The sequence below is a fragment of the Eubalaena glacialis genome, chromosome 10, assembly GCF_028564815.1.
Source record: "Eubalaena glacialis isolate mEubGla1 chromosome 10, mEubGla1.1.hap2.+ XY, whole genome shotgun sequence".
Lineage (NCBI taxonomy): Eukaryota > Metazoa > Chordata > Mammalia > Artiodactyla > Balaenidae > Eubalaena > Eubalaena glacialis.
The window spans coordinates 9,955,245-9,975,792 of NC_083725.1; the positions used below are offsets into that span (position 1 = coordinate 9,955,245).

Consider the following 20,548-nt stretch of genomic DNA (forward strand, 5'->3'; position numbering starts at 1 on the left):
ATTCAGTTTAATTCTAAGAGTATATGTTAAGCTACAGCAGTGTGTGAGGCTCCTTACTAAGCACTGGGGAGACAGCAAGACAAGCATGACACGGGATGTGCGTTGGAGCATACAGCCTAGCAGGGCAGAATTAATTAAGTGCAAAATGTAAGCACTAACAGGTGTGAGTGGAAAATCGATAAATTTTAACCAGAGGGAAAGAGGTGGTCTAGGAAGGCTCCATGGAGGAATTAGTATTTAAGTGAAGACTTAACGTATGAATTTCAGTAGAAAAGAGGAATGGAGCATTCTGGAGTAAAGGAAACATTTGAGTAAAGGCACTGAAGAGAAAAAAACCCATGGAGAGTTTTTGAAAATAGGGAGAAAGAAGTCAGGGCTTATGGAAGGACATAGAGGAGATGAGGATGGACAAACAAGAGGGTCATATTGGTGAGTATTTAAAGTTTAGTTTACTCTTTAAACAAAGGGATGCTATTCAAGTTTTGCTGGGGTTTTTTTCTTGAGGGGGGGCAGTGACATTATCAACCTGTATTTGAGGAACAGCAGTTCTGGTGACAGTGTGAAATATATACTGGAGAAGCAAAAGATGGGACACACAGAGGCCAATCCAGAGACTGTCATTCAATCGGTCCATATTTTTGGAGTACCAACTATATACATGGCAAATAGTGCAGGTAAGTGATGGAGAAAATGTGAAATAGGGCGGGAGAAAAATGTAAGATGAGAGGAGGTGGGCAAGGGAAAGAAAAGTCCTATGAAGATTTATTCAGAGGCACAGATTGGAAGAAAACCAAGAATGTGGGATGATTCGGAAGTCAAGGGAAGGAAGGAGCCAGTGTTTGTTGAATAACTACTGCAAGCCAGACACCGGGCAAAGTGCTTCACACACAAAATCCCATTCAACCCTCCCAACCACCCTGAGAAACAGACATCGAAAGTCCCATGTTAGGATGAGGAGAGATTTTAAAAGGTGCCTGACTTGCCCAAGTTCACACAGCAAGTGGAAGAGGAGCACAAATTTAAACCAGGGTCTCCCTTCTTTAAACCTCATGCTTTTTCAATTACACCACATTTCAGAAAGCTAAGTGATGCCCAATGCTGTAATGAAGTCAGGCAGGAGGAAGACTGAGATAATCCCATTAGATTTTGTAATTGGGTTGTTGGTGACCTCTGAGGGAACAGCAGTGGTGAGGGCAGGAGATGGAATGCGACTGCTTTAGGTGGAAGAGCACGGAGCGAAGTAATACATGGAGGCTGCAAGAGACCGTGCTTTCCAGAAACCAGGCAGTGGAAGGAGTGCCTTTCATTCCTATTAGTTCTTAAATAGTTACTGAGCATCTTCTGTGTGTTAAACACTCTTCGAGGATCTGGAGTTAGACTGGGAAAAGTAGTGTGTGTGTGTGTGTGTGTGTGTGTGTGTGTGTGTGTGTGATTGTTGGCAGATGTTATGTTTCAGAGGAACAAAATGTGACTGTATGATTATGCCTTTTAAAATGGAGCTCTGCCTATATCTGCTAAGAAAATTGAAGCTTGGGGGTGTACCTGGTAATCTAGCAAATCAATCAAAAAGTATTTAATATGCCCAGACTCTAAGCATACCATAATACTGGGTACTGTAAAAGGTTTCTGAAAAGTTTCTGCAAAACTATTTATTTATTCCTCAAAATAATTTTTGAATGTTTATCAAAGATGACCCTGGCCTCAATTGCTTCAAATCTTGAGGCAGGGGGGAGAGCAGAAAACCAATCCAAGAACTACAGTTTGGTAAGAAAATCCACTTCAATAGAGGCATGTATCAAATGCAGTGTGAGCCCACAGGAGAGAGAGCTTGATCCAGAAAGAACTTCATGGAGGAGACAGTACCTACCCAAGGTGGAAGGTTAGCAGAGGAGTTTTCCAGCTAGACCAAGGGGGGCATGCTTCCAGGCTGAAGGACCACTTGTGCAAAGGCACTGAGGTGTAAAAGAGAGCAGGGTATATTCTTGGAATCACAAAAAGAACAGCCTGGATCATAATGTTCCATTAGGTGAGGGATGAGAGCAAGAGATTACATCTACTATAAATCTTCCTTCATTCACCCATTTAAACACAAATTGATTGAGCACGCTATGTTCTGAGTGCTAGAAAACAAGGTGGGGGAGTGTCTGTGCACATAATGAAGTCTGTGCCCTGGAGGAGTTTACATCCTGGTGATCACAAAATTCCAGAATGATGGAACAGAGATTTCAAAGATCTGACCCAACCATCACTTTATCTCCACTGTTCGTTCTGTTTCAGAGATTAGAGAAGGAGGCACAGGGAGGTTACAGACATTTACTAAAGTCACATGTCAAACAGCCAAGGATTCACAGATGATAAAGTGCTTTGCATGCAAAGACCAAGACAAAGACCTGGAGGCTTAACTCACTCAAAGAGAAGGGCCCCAAAGCTCTAGGAAATGATTCCTTTCAAGCACTAAAGCAACCACCTAAGGCTTTTATTTCTGACAGAAACTTGGGCTATTCCACCTCCCTTAAATCAGAAAAGTAGCCCCCTTTTACAAAGACGCAAACCCGGATCCAGAGCAGTAGAGATGTTGGAACAGTGCTTCCAGGGTTGACCAGAACCCTGGTAACTTCTTGCCCTGGGGTATGACGCTGAAACTGTAAAAGCTGCCCAGTTTGTTCTGATGGATACAACGGCATGTTTGCCAAGCATGACAGGGGCAATAGCCTTTACATACCACTTCAAACCAAAAATTCGAGTTATTTTGTTGTGACACAGGAAGGAGCTAAAGAAGGCTGGGCTCAGGAGAGGCTTTTCAGCCACAGCCCCTGTAATCCACATCTGGACAAAGATTCCCACTGCAACCTGAGTTGTTTATCCTTCTGCAAGGAACACATCTGGAGGGAGTAAGTGTAGATAATTCATTCCTGTAAAATTCTGCATTTAGTGTGAGCTCTTGCCTTGAAATGAAAGTCACACTGTCAGATGTTCCCACTTTTCAGGAATAAATAGTCCACCACCCTCTACCCTGGCTGTACTCCGCCAGCAACTGCCCCCTAGTGGCAACGCCGGTGCTTGCATTCCCCCACCCCTCCTCTAGGAGCTGAGACCCTGGACCACTGCCCACAAAATTCACAATTCAGTGACTGCTTGGTATTTTAAACACTCTGAAATTGGGATTTGGGGGTTGGTTATGCTGGGTGATCTCTGAAGTCTCCATTGTAGCTCTCACAGTCTATGAACTGGAAAGGTCTACTTTGCTTTAAGCAATCCCGGTGTATGAAAACACAGATTTTAAAAATGTATGCATTGGGGGTGGGCTTCTCTGGTGGCGCAGTGGTTAAGAATCCCCCTGCCAATGCAGGGGACACGGGTTCGAGCCCTGGTCCGGGAAGATCCCACATGCCGCAGAGCAACTAAGCCCGTGCACCACAACTACTGAGCCTGTGCTCGAGAGCCCGTGAGCCACAACTACTGAGCCCAAGTGCCACAACTACTGAAGCCCGTGTGCCTAGAGCCCGAGCTCCGCAACAAGAGAAGCCACCACAATGAGAAGCCCGTGCACCACAACGAAGAGTAGCCCCCGCTCGCCACAACTAGAGAAAGACCATGTGCAGCAACGAAGACCCAACACAGCCAAAAATAAATAAAATAAAATAAATTAATTTTTTAAAAAATAATAAAAAAATTAAAAGGTATGCACTGGGGGGACTTCCCTGGTGGTGCAGTGGTTAAGACTCCACGCTCCCAATGCAGGGGGCCCGGGTTTGATACCTGGTCAGGGCACTAGATCCTACATGCATGCTGCAACTAAGAGTTCACGTGCCACAACTGAGGAGCCCACCTGCCGCAACTAAGACCTGGCATAACCAAATAAAAATAAATAAATAAATAAATACTTTAAAAAAATGTATGCATTGTAATGATCACCTAATAATACAAAGCATTTGTTTTACAAAAAGGATTCATTAAAATAGATTGTTTCTTTAGGTGTAGGAACATTTTTATTCAATTAATCGACTTGAATACGGCACACTCTATGAGGAGACCACCCACTGAATACCAGATGTCCACATGAACCTGAAACATCACTGAATGCTGAGTGATCTTGTTTCTTCATAGTTCCAGGAAAAGAAAGAGCTCCGTTTCCCATACCCTCAACCACTCCCCTGATGTAAGTTAGTACTTTGGGAAGAGATATTAACTCTGTCTGACAGTCGGAAAGTTTTAGGAGCAATAGAATTTCCTTAGGCAATAGAATTATAGGCCTGGAAGACACATCAGATATTTAGTCCAATTTCATTAGCTATTTGGTCCATTCTTCCTCTGCCCTGTCCCACCCAAGGTCACAGATGAGAAACTGAGGCACTGGTAAACTCAATCTTGGACCAAGGTCATAAGGCTGAAATGGAAATTGCTTTCTGTAAGTCAAATATCTTTTGGTCAATTTCCACCTTAATTACTTCCAGTGTTGTTTTGGAGGTAGTATTTTGACCTCAAAGGGATAATTAAAAAACAAATGGTACTAAGGAATCCAGATACTCATTCTGCTTTTGCCCACACACATTGTGTGCATCTAATTCCCTCATAAACCCCCAGAGAGCAAGAGGTTAATGAAACACAAGCACCTCACTCGAACTGATCCCAACACGTGAACGTTCGGATCTGCACAAAAGACATCACAGTGTTTATTGCTTTTGCAAAGGCCTTTGGCTTTACACAAACAGAATTCCTTTATGTGGGAAATTCCCCTCATGCATTTCAAATATTGCTCAATTGATACACAATTTTGCAACACTACTACTACTTAATGAACGTATGTCTGTGAATGATCAACTTACATGCTCATATCCTTTCATTTCAAAGCAAATATATGATAATGATGGCTTGAACCAAATGAAAAATCTGTTTCAGCCAAGCATAGATTAGAAATGTTCCAATGGCCTAAAAATTTGCAGATTCATCTAAAATTTCTCAAGCCAGGCACTGTATTTTCTCATTTAAGCCTCACGAAAATCCTGAGGTCGTGCCAATTTTCCCATTTTAGAGATGAAGAAAACGAAGCCCAGAGAGATCAACTTTAGGTGCTAAGATGCGATTCAAACCCAAGTAGTCTGAATCCCAAACCAGTGTTTTCTGCACTCCTCCATATTACTCTATTTCAACTTCCTGTAAAAAATATATTGTCAGTCACTATTCAACTGGTTCTCCCTGCCATTTTTTGTGAAGACTTTGATTTGCAATTTGGTAAATAAATTGATACTTGCGATTGTGATTCTGCAAACTGAGACACTGTTTTCCTGTCTAATTCGGTCAGTTTCTATTTGTTCCCTATCTAAAACACACCACAAAGTTAATACCAATTTCCTTGGGTCTTCCTATTGAATTCTAAATACTCTGAAAAGAAACTCTATCCCAAACATTTAGTAGAATTCACTTGGTAGAAGTGCTTGCAAGAAATACTTTATTTATTTATTTATTTATTTTTGGCTGCTGTTGGGTCTTCGTTGCTGCAAGCGGGGCCACTCTTGTTGCGGTGCGCGGGCTTCTCATTGCAGTGGCTTCTCTCGTTGTGGAGCACGGGCTCTAGGCACACGGGCTCAGTAGTTGTGGCACGCGGGCTCAGTCGTTGTGGCTCACGGGCTCTAGAGCGCAGGCTCAGTAGTTGTGGCGCACGGGCTTAATTGCTCCGCCGCATGTGGGATCTTCCCAGACCAGGGCTCGAACCGTGTCCCCTGCATTGGCAGGTGGACTCCCAACCACTGCGCCACCAGGGAAGTCCAAGAAATACTTTTTATTGGCACGTTCTGGTCACGTAAGCAGTTTCTCATTTGCAACTAAAGAAGTCAGTGAAGCCCTAATTCCTAATTTGTACCCAAGTGTCTCTAACACCTCTTACCTGTTAAGAAGTCCACCTGTAGATCTCAGGTGAGTCAGCAGGGCTCTGCAGGTGCTGGTGCCTGGAGGCTTCCGTTACTGAGATTTTTCCACACAATGCTCCAAGCAGGGCCTGTGCACAAACAGGGCAGCTCGAGGCTCCACTAAGTTGGTTTGCTTAAAACGAGGCTTGCCACCGTCTGCTGAAATGGTAGCTTAGTAAACACTAAAGACTTTTAAAAGTATCTTCTCTGTGGTCTTCGGGTTCTAATTTAGCTTCCACAGGTAGATCTAACTTGTTTCCAGGACTTAGGAAGGCAGTAGCTTCAATCTTGCTAGCCAGGGCAGAGTCTCTGTTCTTGAAGGCTGGCTCACATGATCTCACTCTGTGCAAGTTCACCCTTGCATCCTTGGACCTTGGAATCAGGACATTAGACTCCATCCCCACCGAAATAAAATCTCCCAGCTTAACCAAAGAGCGACTAGTCAGCACTCACTGGTCCCACTGTCCTTCAGGCAGGGCCCCACCAGGATACTGAAAACCTAGGTTACTGCCCTGCCTCTTTCTCACTCTCCTCTTCTCTTTCTTCCCTCTGTCTCTGTCTCTTTTTCTCTCTGTGTGTCTCTCTCTTTCGCGCGCACACACACACACACACACACCCCATTCTTAGAGATTCTCCCCCCTTCCTTCAATGACCAGACACTGTTCATCCAAAAATAAATGGTGGGTTCCCCATGGGGGAGGTGTCCAAGCAGAGACTGAACGCGTGGAGGACATTCTCACATTGAGGTTGAGACCAGATGATTTCCAGGTCGAAGGCTGATAGTATCCCAGAGGTTCCAACGTACTGGAACAAGTCCACAATAGCTTCTAATTGTCCTTTTATGACTTCTCCTTCTTTTCTTTTTTGAGAATGTCCTCCACATTCATTTAAATCAATCCTTACTTGTATAAAAAGACCTTGGCGCACTTTACCCACACTGCTTTGCAACACATCCTTTTCCACCCTGTATCATAATTACTCGTGTGCCTTTCCCACATCCCCTCAGACTGCAATGCCACCAAGGCAAGATTTCTGTCCCATTCATCTGTGTCATCCTGTTACGGAGCTCACCGCCCCACATGGTGTATCTGCTCAGTGAACGTCTGTGAGTGAAGAAATGGTGGGTGGGGCAGTGTTGGTGGAGGGGAGTCAGGAGGATTGAAGAGGCACCCAGGGCAGTTAGCTTCCCAGCCCCATGCTCTCTGGGGGTTGCCTGCCCTTCTGGAGAGACGAAGGCTGAAGAACACGGCCCATCTCAGCCCTGCAGTGTCCCTTGGGACAGCTCTGACCATGGTCATACTTTCCCTCAGATCATCACGACACACTCATGCTACATCGCATAGGAGGTCTCAGGAGAAGTCACCTGGGACTCTAATGCTCTTTGCCCAGAACAGCCATTCCTGATTAACTAAAAGCTCAGGTTTCTTAGGTAAGGGTGTTCGGACTATGAATCTTTGGGGAGCGATTAAAGGAAGGAACAAGAATGCATTTGGAAACAGCTGCTTACCTATCAGCTCTTAAGAAAACACCCTGAAATGGAGTTTAGTCAATTCTCCCTCAGGGACTGGTGAGGGCCTCAGTTTAACCACTCCTGTGAGAAAGGATTTCATCCTACTCTCTGGCGAAGATCTCCAGATAGGCCCAGCTCCCAGCTTCCCCTTGTGGGAAGCCCAGGCCCACTTGAGTTCTGCGGCTGCCCTGCACTCCAGAAAATCACCACCCTCTTCCGTGGTTTCCTGTCCCAAGGATGTTTGCCAATCTTGATTATAAGGCCAATGTTAAGTCACGACTTAGTTCCACAATTAAATGACTGTTCATTCCGTCTGAGTTGCAAAGGGGAAAAAATACCTTAGAGGAAGCCACCCGCCACATTTTATAGTTAAGGAACTCAGCTCAAGAAGTGCCTCTCTGTTGGCTGCCTTTGTTAGCCTGTTTGCTGCAGTACAAAGACGAAGTTAATCCATTAATTACGGAGGAGCTGAGTCCAGAAACACAGTAGCATATACTTTGTAAAAAATAAACTTTAAGAACAGTTTTTGATTTACTGAAGTTACCACATACCTCTACACGTTAAACTGCTTCATCCTGTCTGTTACTGTTTTACTAACAGTGCTCTCTACAGCACGCTGTCAAAATAATTTGTTTTCCATTTTATGGGCACTAAGTGCCTTATAAGGGTAAGGGTTTGGCCCAGGTTCCAGGAACAATTTGCTTGTTTTCTGAAGGGAAATGTTACAAAGAGCTACTGACGTACACAGGTTCTATGCTGAAGGTGGGAAGGGAATTTTATTTAAACTAGACTAACCCAAACACAATCATAGTAGGACTAGCTAACATTTACTGCACACTTACTGTGAACCAGGCATGATCTCAATGAATCCTCAAATCACCCCAATGAGGTAGTTGTTACCCCATTTTCAAATGAGAAAAAATGAGGCTTGGAAAGGTCATGTAAAGACACACAGCTAATCAGCAGCTCGGCTGGGGTTCAAACTGCACAACTGAAATGGAGCAGGACCCTGTGGGGCTCCTGGGCACGAAGCCTTTCTGTGTCCCCCGTTTCTTGTTTGTAGGGAATAGACTCCAGCCTCCATGACCTTCTCTGAGTGTCAAAGGGCAGATGCGAGCAATTGCTAATCAGGGAAGGGAGGGGATGCAGAGACAAAGGAGGAGACTACCTGAGGCCAGATTAAAGGGACTAGAGAAGCTCATCAGGAGACCACCTGCGGCCAGATTAAAGCAGTGCAGGCCCTGCACACACCCTGATTCTTATTAGCAACTCCGTCCTTGAACCGTTGCTATAAAATGCCTCACCAAATCCCCCCAGGTTGGGATGCAGAGTTTTTGAGGGGCAGGAGCCTGCTGTGTCCGCCTTAGCCTGGCAAAGCAATAAAGCTATTCTTTTCTACTTCACCCAAAACTCTGTCTCCAAGATTCAATTCAGCACCAGTGCACAGAGGCCGAGTTTTCGGCATCACAATCTGATGCCAGAGTTTGTGCTCTCCCATGGTTAGCTTGGTCTCTCCTCTGGTGTGGAATGATCTCTGTCTTCAGTGTCAGCATCTTGGTCCTAAACTGGTACCTGATTTGATAACTCGTTCATACACCTATCCTACACAGTTATGGCACATGCCTTGTAAAAATATGCATTCTCAATATCCATCACATGACCTGTTTGAGATAAATGTCAGTACTGGTACGTGCAGATCCGAATTCCCAAAGCTGGCAGACATATCTGCATATCCTTGACATTTACAGCATACTTTCCAGTTACATTGAGCTTATAATACTCCTTTATTTCCTCACGTATGGTTGACAGTATGACCTAGCAGTTACGTGCAAGTTCTGAATTAGAATGGCTGGGTTCAAAGCCTGGATCCACCATTTATTAACTAATGTCTCAGTGCCTCAGTTAACCCACGTGAAAAATCAGACTGTTAACCACAGTGCCTGTGTTATGGGCTTGTTGTAAGAGATAAACAAGATCATACACATAAAGCTCTTGGCACAATCCCTAGCACATAGTAAATGCTAAGAAAAGCCCATGGAGGTATAACTTTTGCACCCGCCATCGTGTGTATAAGCATTGCACACTCATCGCTAATGTAATAAGGGACATCGACAGCAAGGGATGTCTGGTTGCACAGACACATCATACATACACCAGGGAGCCCTATAAAAATCCACTTCGCACAGTGCTACACAGGCTGCATGTATGAAATCCACTTATCATTTCAGTAGTTCCCCACTTACAGAAAAAGAGATGGATAAAGACGGAGGTCAACTAAATAGCTTAAAATACAGGATTTTTATTTTAAGGCCTGTGGAGAAGGGGGGAGGTGGAAAATGGTAACAATTGGAACGATTATGACCATGATCATTATCACTAGTATGAATAGAACTTCAGCGTCCAGCATCTCAGATTTCCGTACTTGCCTTTTCTAAGGGAGCGAGAGAATGCTTGATTGCTTCCTAACAATGGAATGGGTTTTGCCCGTTCAATTATCAGCTCCATCACACTCCACAGAAGTTAAAAGACGGCATTTGGGTCTTCTATTCAAGCGGGTGATCTTTCTATCCCTTTCATTACAGGAGAGGCAACTGGTAAAGTTAATGCAATGTACTGTAACTAATGCCTTGGAAATGCCCCGAGCACGACAATCTTAATCCACTTTGAAGGCTAACTGTATTCAGAATGTGAGGCTTTATAGTAAGCTATATATTATAGTAAAATCAGCTGCAGGGGAAAATCCTCTTTGAACCAAAGAGAAACCATTGTTATTTATTTCTATAACTTACAAGACACTGATGCCAGAGGAAAAAACCCCAAACAAACCTCAACAATAAGATACCAATTTAACCCTTGGCTGGGCTACAGCAATGGCAGCTGTGTGGATTTTGCACAAAGTCCATGTATGTGTGCATGATATCTGGAACCCTTATGGGCATCACGGAGTCAACAATTAACAGGGGTTCTTAATAGGAAACACTTAAAACAAAACTCAAAGTCCAGTTTTACCAACAAAGCAAAATGGCAGAAGTTAGCGATTAAATGGTGACTAACAAAAAAGGACTCTTGCTCATCGTGCAAGTTCTAAGCTCCTCAGAGAGGACCCAGCAGAGGGAGAGCCCCACGCTTTCCCTCTGATCCCTCCTCATGTGCTTCGTGGAACGTTCCATTCATTCCCGAATTTCAACAGACAAAACGGGATGTGCAAATGGTCCCTGAGTTCTTGTGGACATTTTCCAATGCCTCCTCGCCCCCCCATCCCATAATTATGTTTCCTCATGTTGGTTGATCAGTTCTCTATTCCAGACACATTCCCCCAGCACAGCCACCAATGTGATGAGGGAAAGGCAGGAAAGATCACAGCAGAGTGCCCTATAGCTCTCATTTTGACAGTATATGTGCTTCGCTGCATTTCTCAAAGGTATAAGGGGTGATACCGAATAAAGAAGGAAGTGGAACTTTTCTCCATTGCTGGTTTGGAGGGCAGGAAACCACATGTGTCCCACCTTCCAGTAAGGATGAGAGTCCTTACCCTTAGGTGAACTCAGGGCAGACTGTGATATAATTGATGCTCCTTTGCAAGCAGGTAATACTCAAACTCAAGATGGATTCTGTCTAAAAACAATACTTATAAGGTAAGGAAGAGAATGGATACAGGTCTTTGAGTTTCTTGGCTTAAAAAATGAAGTCAGACAAAGTTATGGGGAAAACAGTATACTTAGGGAGTGGGGCTTTATATAATAGCACCAAGCTTTTGGAAAGCAACATGGAAAATTTTAGTTAGAGCCTAACACCTTTGCCCTTACATTCCTGCACTTACGAGCTTTGTTATTTGGAGGAATAGGGTTTGGGAGTTAGGAAGACCTGAATATAAATCCTAGCTCTATATTCACTGCCTACGTGACTTAGCCAAGCTACTTACTTTTCTAGGTTTCACTTTCTTTTCTGTGCAAAAGGAGAAAAATAATACACACTTCCTGGGTTGTGAAATTAAGTGATACACTACAAGTAAAGTGCCTGGCACATAATAGACACTCAACAAATTGCTTTAGGTTTTGTTTCTCTTTTTTCAACAGTAATAATAATTATTTCTTATGTAAGAGAGAATGTTTATTTAACAGTGAAAAGTTGCCAACAACCAAAATATTAAAAACAGAATGACTAAGGAAATCATGGTATTTTCACTCAAAGGAGAAATGCAACTATTTAAAAATATAAACATACATCTACTATATATTTAATCACTAATGGTTATTTGTATAGATTTGTATGTATTTGCTGGAAGTGGAAATATATTGCACATACACTAAAATTACAACATCGTGTTTGTGTGTGTGATTTTCTATATTGTACTATGTGGTGTCATGATAGATTTCACTTGCTCATAATAATTGATTGTTTTTAAGGTAATAAAATATTTTTAATCTAAAAAATGTCAAAATTAAATTCATTCCTTAATTTAAAGAGAAGAAAATTAGGGATGTGCAGATGGTCCCTAGGTAGTTCTCAATCTCTGGCGAAATATAACTTAAGCCAGTAACACCAAGCCCACACCTGCCACATCAAGACTAAATAATAGCAGATCAGTTCCAGAGCTGACATGATTTCTAGAGATCTACCTGCTGGATTCCTAAAAGGAAACCATCATCTGCCTTGTTTATTTGATTATTAGATGCCTGTTGCAGATATTTGTTATGCCTGCTGTACTCTAGGTACCATGCTAGGTGATAAATCTGTAAGTATCCTGCCCTTGAGGAGAACATAACCTACTAAAGAAGGTAAACTATCCAAATATTTAAACAGAAGGCCCTGGGAAAGTGCCCCAAGAGGTAGGCAAGGCACTTTAGGGATAGCATCCATTGTCTTAATAAACCACAGGGAGGCATGAAGGTGGAGATGTGTTTCACAGGTTAAAAAAAAAAAAAAAAAATTAAACCTTGCCTGGAAGCCATTTAGCAACTAAGGGGCAGAGCAGGGGAACTTGAACTCTTGTCTTCCAACGACACACTCTCTGCTCTCATCACTTCTCACAGCCTCTCCCTACAGACAGTGATCTGGGAGTTCTCTTCGCCAGCATCTTCTCTCCAGGTCTTCCTTGTCCTCCTCAAACCCTGAGAAAGCATGTGATGTTCCAGCTCTCAAGAAGAGGCGATGGCTATGCTGCCTTTTAGGGATGTGGGATGCAGCTGCCACTGCCTGTTAGATCAAGGACGAGCAGCAGGGTGTTCCTGGGTCGGTGGAGACCTGGGCACTCAAGAGGCTTGAATCCCTGACGGTCTTAGAAGCGCAGATGGCGCATCTCAGGGACATCTGGGCACAGCTGATTTAGCTCTAAAGTATTTGTTTCTGCTCTGTCTCAGTAGGAGGTTGGAGCAAAGAAGTCTCCTAGACCCTCATCTTCCTCCTTTTACTCCATCCTGATTCCCTCACTCCCCTTTTCCTCCTCATTTCTTTCGTTTCTCCCTTACTCAGGAAGATTTCTTCCCCTCTCTTTTTACCCATTTCTTCTTCTGCTTCTATAAACTCCTTTTTTCCTTGTCCTCGAAGCTTCCGAAGGGTCTGGTCCCTGTCCTCATAATCACAGTTCTCCCACCTTGGCCTCCCTGAGCTTATTAGAATCAGAGATGTCCCGTGGGCTATGGACATGGAGAACCCATTTCTAAAATCTCATCTTGAGACTCAATAATGCTAACTCCACCACAGTTCGAAACTAATCGAAACTCAGTGAGGGTAAGTCACGCACCTGTTATTGACCTCGAAAGACAGGGAAGAAGGCTAACTACCTATGGAGAAAAAAAGACTGTACATGCTCTAAATGTTTGTTGTGAGTTTTGTTGTTGTTGTTAATTTGTTCCTTGTGAACTCTATTTTCAGGCACCTAAGTCACCAACTTTGAAGGTGGAAATAAGGCCCATTTCTCACAAGTAGATGTTAACAGGAAGCCATGCTAGTTGCAGGCAAAGGTCCTTGAGTTTGGAGCCAGCAGGTAATTAGGCTGTGTTATGGTAACTCAGCACGGACAGCCTGGACAAAGGGCATATTCTAAAAACCAAAGACAAATAAACAATTGACCATCAAGTCTCCTTCTCAGAAACTCCGGTCTGGGTGTCAGGGCAAGAAAGGGCAGGCAAAACAGATAAGATCAGACGACACCCTGAGGGCCAGGTAACAAAATAAAAACCCACATCTGTATAGCCCTTTGTAATTGAAACACTTCCACACAAATAAGCAATATGATTTTTACAACACCCCAATAAAGGAAGTAGAATAGGTATAATGTTACTCTATAGACGAGAGGGCAGGATCAGAGAAATTATAGGACTTGCATGAGTCCCACAGTAAGAGGCAAAGGCGGGATTTCCAGCCAGGTGCGCCCTTTCCAAATAACCATAATTATGGAAAGTGCTTACCTGGTACTTAGGTGGTAAGACAATGACAGGTTGGGGCTTCTTGATTCCCCTTCAAAGGTCTTTTCACTACCTAAAAATGCCTACGTCATCAAATTATGTAATCAAATTTCTTTTTCTCTGGCTTTTGGTAAAAATTATTCTAATCAGTGCTGCCTCCAGGCAAATAACAGATAAAATTAAAAAGAGGACAAAGACTATAGACCAGTTCAATCCTTATGCTATTACTTCTAGTCTTCTGAAACAGTAACTATTGCACTTTATCTGGAGGTTATAGAAGCAGCGTTCTACTTTCGCCTGCAGTGGGCTTTCAACTAAAGAGGACCTCTAGTCTTCAGAGGTCTGGCCTAGAAGAAGCCCAAGAATCTAAACTTGACCCGCTGTATCAGTGTTAGTATTAGGAGGCAGGGTTATCCCTGCATGAATTCATGCTCAGCCATTTAGAGACAGTCCAAATCAACCTAGCAGATTCCCTGTACACCCCAGTTATTGCACCTAATTATAAATGCTCATTACCCATCAGTGCCTTCATGCATTGGTAATGCTGCCAAACTTTTTCAACATGACCTATGGGCAATACCCACCCAAAAAAAAAGTCTGGGAGAAGTGCGTCCCAGAATTCTTCCCTTGTTCCATTCTATTTTTAAGAAAGTAGTGAGCTATAACATGTCATCCATTTACACACTCAACTCATCCAAGTTATTGTGAAAAATAAAATAAAATCTGATCCCTTGGTTGGATAATTATTGACTTCTGGGTTCCAATACTATAGTTTTAACATAACCTAGACCCTGTGTCTACACCAAATAAGAGAGGTGGCAGGGAAGCTACCAACCACACAAACAAACAACCAGCTGTAAACACATAGCAAAGGGGCTAGCAAAATCCCCGTGGGGATTCTAGACCGGTGTAATGCCCCACAATATCATTCTCTTCCATCTCACTTAGTTTTCTATTAGTGTCCTGGCCTTTTCTGAGAGCAGCTGGGAAAACTTGGGTCCAGAAGGATTGATCAGTCCTGCAAGTTTACAACAGCAAAACAGTGATTCCTGACTTAGGATTCACGATGAGCCTATACAGTCTGCTCCAACTGGTGTTTGAAAATTTAGCTATAATACCAAAGGCATTTCCTAAATCTCATTGACAGAGATCTATATTCCCTCATTTGAAAATGTCAAGATTATGATCCGCACGCCTAGAAACTTCACCTCACTATAAGAAAACAGCCTTATAACCTTGGATTCAGGACCATGTGAAACCACCTTGGGGGCAACAAGCCCTTTGTCATTTATGGAAAAACCTAGCCTGTGAGGTCCTGGAGAGCAGAGGCTTTGCCTTGATGAAGGTTGGATCGCACAGTCTAGCTCAGTACTTGATACATAAAAGGATTCAATAGATACCTTTTGAATCAGTGAATGGACCTGCACGTTTAATTTTGGGAGATGAGAGAGAGGAGAATCAGCCCACTGACTGCTTATAGCCCTGGCGTTCAGGGGCTCTGAGGTGGCCAGGCATATTTTGAAAAGGTCATTTTACCAGCCTATAACTGCAGGCTAAAGTAGACGGGAAAGGCGATCATTGGTGCTGTGGAAAAACAAGTTCTTACTGCCCCCTGGTGGTCAGGATGATTTCAGATTCCAAAGTCCTCTAGCACTCCTAACACTGAATTTAAGCATCCTGGTACCCAGGAGTCTGCAGGTTTCCTTTACCCAACCCCTTCTCCAAACAATAGAGTTCTCGGCTTAAAGGCCAGAAAGATGCTACCCCAATCCCAAAGTCCTCGAAGGAGGCTTTTCATCTCTATACTGAGAGAAGATGAATATGTCAAGGAGCTGAAATTGAACATTTTAAAGTGAATTGCCTTTCAGTGAATGGTCTGTGGTTTCAAGAGCTCCTAGAAAAAAAGGAAAATATTCAAGGAAAATAATAATTTCCTGTCTGGAACATTCAGATGTCTATCTATTTAAGATTATCAGGTCAGGTCACCCTTCTGAGCAAAAAAGACATTCCAGAACCCTTTCAGACTTTGAATTGTTAGCATTCCATGATTGCATTCCCACTTCATCGAAGGAGAAACTGAGGGTCCAAACCAATTTTTGGAAAGATGATACCTATCCTCTCAAGTCTACAGAAGGTTTTCAGTTTTATTTTATTTTAAATGTATGGTAAGTGAAAAAAAAAAAAAAAAAAACCATAAACTGCTACAGAGGTTTCTAAGGCAGCATCACATGTGCAGGGATTTTTGTGTTTTATCCCACTTGTTGCCTCTCCAGGACCTAGGGCAGTGTCTGACTCATCAATACATATTTGGTGAATGAATGAATGAATGAAGCCTAAAGAGAAAGCTGTTTTTTAATGGAAATTATTGCTTATTGGAGAGGATGTCATCTCCTTCCTTGAGAATCTTTAAAAACAGGTTGAATTCTCATTTACCCTAAAAATTATAGAATCTGACGCTGGAAGGAACCTTAGAAATCATCAGTTTAATCTCCTCATTTGGTTTCATTCATTCACTTCACAGATGAGGAAAATGAAGGTCAGAGAGGTTAAACAACTCACCATAGGTCACACAGCAATTTCATGGCAGACCCTACAGTGACTCCAAGTCTTCATTCCTGACACTTTCTAAAAGAGCAACGATGTTCAAAGTTTTTGGCTGTGACTTACAGTAAGAAATACATTGTGACCCAGTACACACCCACACAATTACACACACACAACACTAAAAAGAGTTTCATGAAACAATACTCACCTTCTCCATGTAATAACGTACCCTGGTCTACTGTCTACTCTATTTCATTTTTTTAATAATATTCTGATCACAACTCACTAATTTCACAACTTAAAATTTTAAAACATTATAACCTCTCAGGCTGAAGTCCTCCAGAATCTTCTTCCAAGGAGAAAAGAACTAGAGTGATCAGCTTCTTGGGACTCCTTGGCCCAAAGATCCCAGTTTTATGACTCAGTAGAGGCAGTAGTATCTCCCACCGTCAAGTTTCATTTCACTTCCAAGAATGCGGTCCAAGCAACCCTGCTCTCCAGCCAGGGTGAGTAACCACACTACTGTGTTTCAGGACGCAGACCAGGGCCATTGGTAGCAGCCTTGTCCTTGTCCTTGACTGGCTCTCTAACCCACAAGTTAGCAGGGATTTGCATCCTTACATAAAAGAGCATGTCCTTATCTCTGCTGCCATCACCCTCCCCTAGCCTGGGAGCCTGGGGGGAGGGGGCGGAGAGGGGAGCAGGAAAAAGAGGAGCAGGGAGGGGGAAGGGCAGGACAAGTAGGTGGGTCCGAGGTCATCAGCTATGTAAGTAGGTGTGAACAGACGGAGTGCTCAACAGTCTCCAGGAGCCAGGCAGCCTCCCCCGCCCCCGCACAGGGTTACACAGAGCCTCCTTCTCCTAACCCCATTTGATCACTTCCCCCCATCTCTTCCCCTGACGCCCTCTACCAAATATTCTCCCTCTCTCTCTCTCACACACACACACTAAGATGCTAAGATCGTTAACATGGTGGGGAGATGGTTTCTCAGCTATTTCCCTTCTGACAGGTTGGAACTTTCTCCTCTGACTTCCCACTTTCCCGCTGAGAATCAGCAAGACGGGATTTGGCAGGGGGCTGCTTTGCGGCAGCCAGGACGGAAAGCCTCCCCATAGCAACCTGGGCACATTCCCATGACTCCCTGACACAGGTGGCATTTCCAGGGCTGGCAACTCACCCCCTCTCAGAAGCAGTGCACAAGCTGCAAGCTACCCACCTCCCTTCCCAGTGAGTCTCAACCTGGCTGCGGGGGCCGGCCCAGTAGTGAAGGCAATGAGCCAGGAAGGGAGCTGGACAATGCTTCGAATATTTATTGGCCCTTTCAGATATCCTCAGACAGCTTTGGAGTCTAGGGCTCCAGGTCTTGGGGTTCTGCTCGTGAAAGGGGAAGATTAGAATGAACTGGGAGGCAGGAGAGCACTACCCAGCTCTGCCATCAATGTGTTGTGTGATGTTAAGTCAGTTACTTAACCTCTCTGGCTCTCAGTTACCTCATTTTTAACATGAGAGATTCAGTTTTTTAAAAAACGACTTCTCAACGTTTCTTTATTATATCGCTATGCTTAAATAAAATTGTATCATCACTCTCATAGTATACAAATCCCAGATTCACAATGAAGACATGCATCTTTACCAAAATAAGTACAACATAATTAAAAGTCTGTTTCTGGAATTGGGCATTTTCCCCCATAATGAGATTTTTTTAATTTAACCATTAAAAAAAAAATTGAAGTCTAGTTAATTTACAATGTTGTTTAGTTTCAAGTTACAGAAAAGTGATTCAATTATATATATTTATATACACACACACACACACACACACACATATATACGTATATTCTTTTTTTTTTGATTTTAACATTTACTCTGTATTGTGTAGTATGAAGTACCATGTACTGCAAGTATGTACTGTACTAAAATACCCATATTTCCAAATAACATTATGTGGTGTAGCCCACAGTCTCTGCAGAAGCATTGTGAGTAACCTGTGCCTTTACACTTTACAATCCATTGTTGGCTGCTGTGAAAAGTATGATAACAGATGAAGAAAAAAAAAATAAAGCTAAGTATGAATACCTTTTTCCAAACATACACATACACAGCTTACAATGGAACCCCAATGGAAAGTCAAATGACCGTATTTGATGTAGTACCTATAAAATGTAGACTCTGCAATCAAAAGCCAAAGGCACATAAAAATATATTTTAACTTTAAAAGCAACTTAGTTACAGTAATACTTTGCTTGTGTCTTACCAACATGTAGCTGACAGTCAAAATTTTGCAATGTAGATATAATATATAGGGATATCTAAGAGCTACAAGCAAATCCCCGAAACCCATAAAGTTGTTCAAATGTGAAAACAGAGAAAAGTTTTAACACTGAAGAATTTGCTATGGTGAGCCCAAACAATATAATATAGAAAACAGTCTAGAAAAAAGGCGTGGGTGTTAAATAAATTTTGACTTCCTCGTGCTCAGAAAATGCGAGTACTGTAAAGGTCCTTAATGTGACCAGCACAGCCCTTCATAAGCAGTGCCAGTCCTGGCCAAGCCAGGTTTCTTACATGTCTGAAGGTCTGAAAACAAAAAATGTGAGCTGTACATCAGCAATGCTCGCCGAAAGTGGGTTCTGACTCACTTGCTCTCTTTGCCAGGATAGGTTTTTTTGTTTCTTTCGCTGTTTTTGCAAACAGGGCCTACCAGGTAAAAAAATATTCTGTAGGAACGTCATTTTAGAAAACCCATCACATGACAGCAAGTATAGCCAGCGAAGCTCTTCTCTTTGACTGTGGTTAGTTTTGTTTTGTTCTGTTTTTTGATACCTTTTATCCCAAAGGAAAAGAGCCGGCGGTGTCCTGTTACTTACTTTTATCCATGACATTGAGCACCTCATCCAGAAATGAGGGCCCAAGATCGAGCTGCAGGGAGAGGAGGGAACCCGTGAGATCAGAGAGGGACTCCTCTGATTTAGTCTTTTCCTTGACAAGCTCGCACGGGGCGGAATGGTCAAACACGTCCTCGGCCGCCCAGCCGGGTACTGTTCGGAGAGGCGGCAGGAGTGGCTGCCCCTGCCCTGGCTGGACTGAGATGCAGACCCACTGGACCCCCACGAGACGTCCCCCTGGTGGACCGTCCCGTTCTCCAACAGACTGCTTTCCTCCGGAGCCTTCTCCTCCATGACCGGCTCACAGCTAAGCCGGGGCAGCCTTCCCGGCCCTAAGGACTCCTGTTTGGAACTGAATGTCACCGGTGACAACAAGGGCAACATGAGTGCTTGGGACCCTGCGATGGTTGGGAGGGAGATGGCGTTTTTGAGCACCTGGGAGGGCATTTCTGTGAACATGGAGTCAGAGGTACTGTTGGCCTGGAAAAACTCGTTATGCCCAGGGAACTGGCCCGTGCGTGCTTTCTCCTGGTTTCCAGGTAGAAGCTCATTTCCTTGAAGAAAGGAAATGTCTCCAAAGATGTCGTGCTGGCCCTCTTTGCCGATGTGAATGGTGTGGCGGAGGTCTCCAAGGGGAGGGCTGATCATATCCGGAGACAGGATGTCCCTCAGTTTAAATTTCTTTCCTTTCTTGTTATTGGCAGCTTTCAGGTAAATTGGGATCTTGGCTGGCATTTTGGAGTTTGAGGATGTCGATTTTGCAAAAGGGAAAATGGGCCACTTTCTTCACAGATGTTATAGGTTTCCCAATATCCTTTTTGATAGGAGCGGTCACATCATTTTTCTCAAGTAGCTTCAGAAGTGGCTCTGAAACGAGATGGAGGTCTAAGAGGCCTTCCTGGACTTACAGCCAAGCAGGGGTTTCTGGAGAGCCAGTTACATCCACCAATCCCTTCCACAGCATGGAGAAACCAGCGGCACCAAGGATCCCAGCCGCTGACCCCGGGGCCGGGCGCCCGGCACCAACAGTCCCCAAAGGCGCACGCAGTCCCTGCCCGCCACGCGCAGATCCAGCCGGGTCAGCCGGTGCGGCGCCTGCTCACAGCATTATGCGCTCTGAGACGGCGTGAAGGCGCCCAAGGCCGGGGTCTCCGGACTCCTATACGTATATTCTTTTTCAGATTTTTTTCCATTAGAGGTTGTTACAAGATATTGAGTATAGTTCCCTGTGCTATACAGTAAGTCCTTGCTGTTTATCTGTTTTATATATAATAGTGTGTATATGTTAATCCCAA

The 20,548-nt window shown here is 43.6% G+C and overlaps 1 long non-coding RNA gene and 1 pseudogene across 1 annotated transcript; one reads left to right on the forward strand and one right to left on the reverse strand.

The window, feature by feature from the left end:
• The first annotated feature begins 281 nt into the window (after window positions 1–281).
• LOC133099551 (uncharacterized) lies at window positions 282–2,886 on the forward strand. Its single transcript, XR_009702353.1, has 3 exons — window positions 282–429; window positions 544–674; window positions 2,764–2,886. It is a non-coding gene; the product is annotated as an uncharacterized LOC133099551 (long non-coding RNA).
• Window positions 2,887–19,227: 16,341 nt separating this feature from the next.
• On the reverse strand, window positions 19,228–19,988 carry LOC133099087 (cdc42 effector protein 3-like; annotated as a pseudogene).
• Between the last annotated feature and the right edge of the window lie 560 nt (window positions 19,989–20,548).